This window comes from Coenobita brevimanus, chromosome 47 (assembly GCF_032717465.1).
Source record: "Coenobita brevimanus isolate Jiangsu-jjx chromosome 47, ASM3271746v2, whole genome shotgun sequence".
NCBI classification, from domain to species: domain Eukaryota; kingdom Metazoa; phylum Arthropoda; class Malacostraca; order Decapoda; family Coenobitidae; genus Coenobita; species Coenobita brevimanus.
In genome coordinates this window covers 18,712,850-18,718,166 of record NC_137000.1, presented here as the reverse complement: position 1 = coordinate 18,718,166, position 5,317 = coordinate 18,712,850, and positions in this window count along the sequence as shown.

The window sequence follows — 5,317 nt, the reverse complement described above, 5'->3', positions numbered from 1 at the left end:
TCGGACCCACCACTCAGAGCGTCCTCCAAGTGTGGGGCCAGTACTAAATCGACCGATCCACCGAGTCGCCTCTCACTCAGACCCGGGGTAGTTCACTCCCTCCCCTACCTCTTCACAGTTGACACTTTCTCCCCTGACACTCCCTTCCCTTCACTCTCTCCTATTGAGGCATCCTTGCTCCCTTCCTCCCTACCTCCCGCATCAGCTCCCTTCTCTCCTCTGCCCCTCCCGTCCCCGCCCTTTTCTTCTACCTCTTCCTGCTTTCCCTACTGATTTATCGTCCACTCTGTTCTTCTGGTCTTCCTTACACAAATCCCAGACATACCTTCCCTCCTTCCCCATTTTCCATCTCTCCCTCCCCCTCTTCCCGTTCTTTTTCCCCGTCCCTCTCTCTTCCACCCACTCCCTCTCCCCTCCCCCTCCGCCTTACCCTTGACTGGTCGCTCTAGTTCCCAATCTTATCTAGTGGCACACATTCTGCCCGGCGTGCCAGGGTCGGGGCGGGGAAGCCACGCCACACCACGCCACCACGCAACACCACACCTCACCCCGCCATACTACCCACTTCACCACACCACACCACCAAATAACACCACCACATGATGACTACCACATCACTCCATACCACATCACACCACCGGAGTGCAGCACCACATCCCCACAGCATCACACCATATCATCACCAACACATCACATCAAACCACCACATAATCACACCATTACATCACCCCACCACTACACTCCCACCACATCATCACACTCACACCACCATATTCCACTACCACGTTCACACCACCACACAACTACGCTCACACCCTCACATTAATACTAACATACTCATAGCACCACATCATCACACTAATACACTCACACCACCACACTCATATCACCATAGCACCATACTCATATCACCACACCACCACACCTTCACCACCTCATCACCAAACTCATACCACCACATCATCCCAGTCACACTATCACACCCACACTATCACTATATTCACATTACCACACTCATACCACCACACTCACCACAGCACCATACCACCACCACGCTACCACCATACCTCCACCCGTAGCTGCTGTAAATGAAGACACCACCACATAATCTGGCAACACACACTCACAAAGTAAAATCAGCACATTATATCACTTGACATACTTCCGTAGAATATAATTAGAACATACAGCATAAAATGAAAGCCTCAAGTAAATTTAGTACATCACGTACATAATCAGTGATACTACACCCTGAAAGCACATCATGTGACTTTATACTGCTGCTAAAGGAACCATGGGTGCTAAGTGCCATCGCGTCGCCTCCCGTCTTGTGACTGCTGGTGTATGGGTTTGGAACGCAGCCGTGACACACATTCAGCCTCTTCACTCTAATGACCTACTTTATATTTTAATATTTCCACCTCCGGACAGTTTTATTCAGTTTGAGAGATAAGTTAGCCTGTGAAGAGATAAATGCTGGCTGTATCTGCCCCTTCACCTCCAGAAGTCTGTCTTGAACCGAATGTAGTTATCTTGTGGAGATGACAGGCATAAACCAACAAAATATGTCAACAGACTGAAGGTGTCAGAGTGGGTGCTCGTAGTTTGTTCGTTCTTATGTTTACATGTGTTCTCAGCTTGTTGGTTCATACCGATAAAAAACAGTATACCTGGTACTACACACATAAACACAGCCATTACATCACAGCGACTTTCACAGACACTTCTCTCTGTATGGACCCTCCTTCCCAGTTGGTGGTCAGAACAGAAGAGTCAGATTAATACTCTGCCCATAATGTATAATTAACACATCAGCTGAGAGTACAGTGATGTAATGGGTGTGTGTAGAAGGTCTCAATATTGACCGTAAATTGATTCGAAGTACTGCAACTCTCCTACATTGTTTGTGTGTGTGTGTGTGTGTGTGTGTGTGTGTGTGTGTGAGAGAGAGAGAGAGAGAGAGAGGGTGCACGTCTCCTATTTCCACCTGTCCTATCTTCACTTACTCTATTATCTTTCCTTCTTTCTCTGCCAAATGATCCAAGTAGAGCAGCATCCTGATTTCTAAATATGGTAAGTTACGTAGTGGATAAAAAAAGAAAAGAAAACAAATATATCACGTGTGGAAATGCAGAACGGACAAATCTGACTTTAATTCAAGGCTACCGGTACGTTGTGTGAGGTTTTGGGAAGTGTTGTGGGCTTGTGAGGCTTCGTGGGTACGTGAACTCTTTTCCTCCTCCGTATAGGGCTTAACCCGTTCGACCTGAGGGGTTTCTTATGTTGAGTAAAATAGTCTGGCGGCAAATGAGTATCATACAGAATAAGTTACAGCTCCACTGGCAGTTTGTGGATGGTGACATTGCTATGGTATGAGGCAAGTTCGTAAATTTAGAGACCCGCTAAGTCCCATTTATTACACCTGTGGCGCGGTTTCGTCCCAGACGGAAAGAAGTGATAGACGGAGGGGGGGGGGGTCACAGATAACGTGATGGGGGATGAGGGAAGGGAGAGATGAACTGAGGTGTGGGTGGAGAAGTGAACTGGGATATACTTAGGGATGAAGTAGGGTGAGGAAGACTGGGGAGTGGGGGATGGTGTAATGGGATACGGGAGGGTGAGTAGGGTAGGGCTACGGGAGTGCGAGTGGGGAGAGTGTAGGTGTGGGTGGGGTGGGGTGGGAAGGAGAGGGTGTACCTACGTGGAGTATAACTGAGACGTGGGTGAGGAGAGGTTGTGTAAGATTGATTTATGCATGGGAAAGGGTCTTGGTTGGATTAAGGTGAGGTGTGTGGGTGGTGGTAGACGTGACGAGCAGGGATGGGAGGAGTATGCGATGCGTAGATGAGGGGGAGGTAAAACTAAGATATAAATGGGGGAACAAGGCGATGTCTGTGAGGGGAGTGGGTGACTTACGACTGAAAAATATAATAAAGAGATATTGAGATGAGGAGAAAAATAGTCTTGCACCCCCATCACACATAGACACATACACAACCACACGAGATTAACAATAATAATAATATAATAATATAATAGTAATAGTAATAATAATAATAATAATAATAATAATAATAATAATAATAGTAACAATGTTTATTTCCATTAAAATGTGGTTATTCTGCTTCCGTATTATACATTAGTAATACATTGTTCATTTACTTGCATATGCATACACATGTGCCTAAGTATGCATATACTACACACACATACATATATACACACATAATATATACATGAACAGTATGTTTTAAGAATACAGACACACACATTATATATATATATATATATATATATATATATATATATATATATATATATATATATATATATATATATATATATATATATAGATAGATAGATAGATAGATAGATAGATAGATAGATACTGTATATATATACCCGGGTGTATAATCAGTATATATCTATCTATCCATCTATCTATCTATCTATCTATCTATATATACCGGTATATATATATATATATATATATATATATATATATATATATATATATATATATATATATATATATATATATATATATATATATATATATATATACTCGTATATATACGGTATATATACACACATAAATACAGATCTAGTTATTTATTGTCTAGTAAGTGTTTCCTTACTTTATTCTGAATGACGGTAGACTACTGGCTTCTCTAATTGGTGGAGGCGGACTGATTATAGAAAGCGCTCTTGCTCCTGTGTCAGTGTTTGTCTTAGGGACATAGTAATGTCTAGTAATGCTGTCGGTCATACTATGTACAGATGGCAGAGTTAGGATGTCGTTAAGGCATTGGTTGGTTACTTGCTTATATATAGTAATACCTTGATTGAGAGTGATCTGTTCCTTTGTGCTTAACTATTTAAATCAATTGAAAATATGAGTTACATGTCCGAACTTCTTGGCTCTTCCATCTGCTACTTTTATGGCGAAGGTCTGTAGGTTTTGTGTCTTGTCGATGAGGGAGCAACTTGTGGTACCCCATATTATGTTGAAGTAATTTAGGATACTTAGTACTAGAGACTGTACAGTTATCAGGTGGGTTGCTTTATCAGAGAAATGTTTTGTTCTTTATAAAGATCAAGGCTCCCATGGTATTTTTATTATTACATCATTTATGTGTTCATCGTAGGTCATATTGAGGTTAATGTACACTCTTAGATTTATTTTCGTGTATTGAGGGTTGGATTGTGCTGTCGTGAAAATGGAAAACGGTGGAGTTGGGTATTTTAGAGGGCGATGGCACTGATTTTTATTTGTGTTCAACATAAGACCATTTTTTAGGAAATATCACCTGGCTTGACGTAGGTTTTTTTCTGTTTTGCCAACTAAGATGTCTACTTCAGATATTGTTTCTCTGTGTAGGAACTGGGTGTCGTCCGCATATTGCACTGACAAACATTGATTGACGTGTAATGAGATGTTGTTTACAAATATGTTGAAGAGTATTGGGCCTAGGATTGAGCTCTGAGGGACGCCGAAATTTACATTTGAGCTAAACGAAGTTGTATTGTTAATGAGGACGGAGTGTGTTCCGTTATTTAAGTAATTTTAAAACCAAAAGGTGTGAATGTTTGTCTGCCGTAAGTTTTGTAGGAGGATATTGTGACTGACCCTGTCAAATGCCTTTTGTTGTCCATATTATCGTAGAGTTTATTTGTTGTCCATATTATCATAGATTTTATTTGTGATTACTGTGAGGGCTGTTTCTGCAGACAGTTCTGGTCTGAAGCCGTGTTGAGTATTGGAAGGTAATTTGTTTGTTTCTGGGAAGTTTACGAGTTGGTTAGTGACAATTTTTTCTATTATTTTGAAGAATATAAGCAGGGGAGAGGTAGGACGACAATAAGGTGAGGGAAGGGGTGGTCATGTGTGATAGGCAGTCCCAAGGCCATGGTAGGAGGGCAGGTCGGGGGATGGGATTGGAGGGGGAGAACGGGGAAGTACGAGAACGGTAAGTGGTACTGGGAGCTGAATCTGGGTCAACAACAGCACCAGCAAAACAACAATAACAATTACTACCACAACTACTACTACTATTACTACTACTGCTGCTGCTGCTGCTGCTGCTGCTGCTGCTGCTACTATTACTACTACTACTGCTACTACTACTACTACTGCTACTACTACTACTACTACCACCACCACTACTACAACTACTGCTATTACTACTGTTACAACTGCTGCTGCTGCTGCTGCTGCTACTACTACTACTACTACTACTACTACTACTACTACTGCTACTACTACTACTACTACCACCACCACTACTACAACTACTGCTATTACTACTGTTACAAC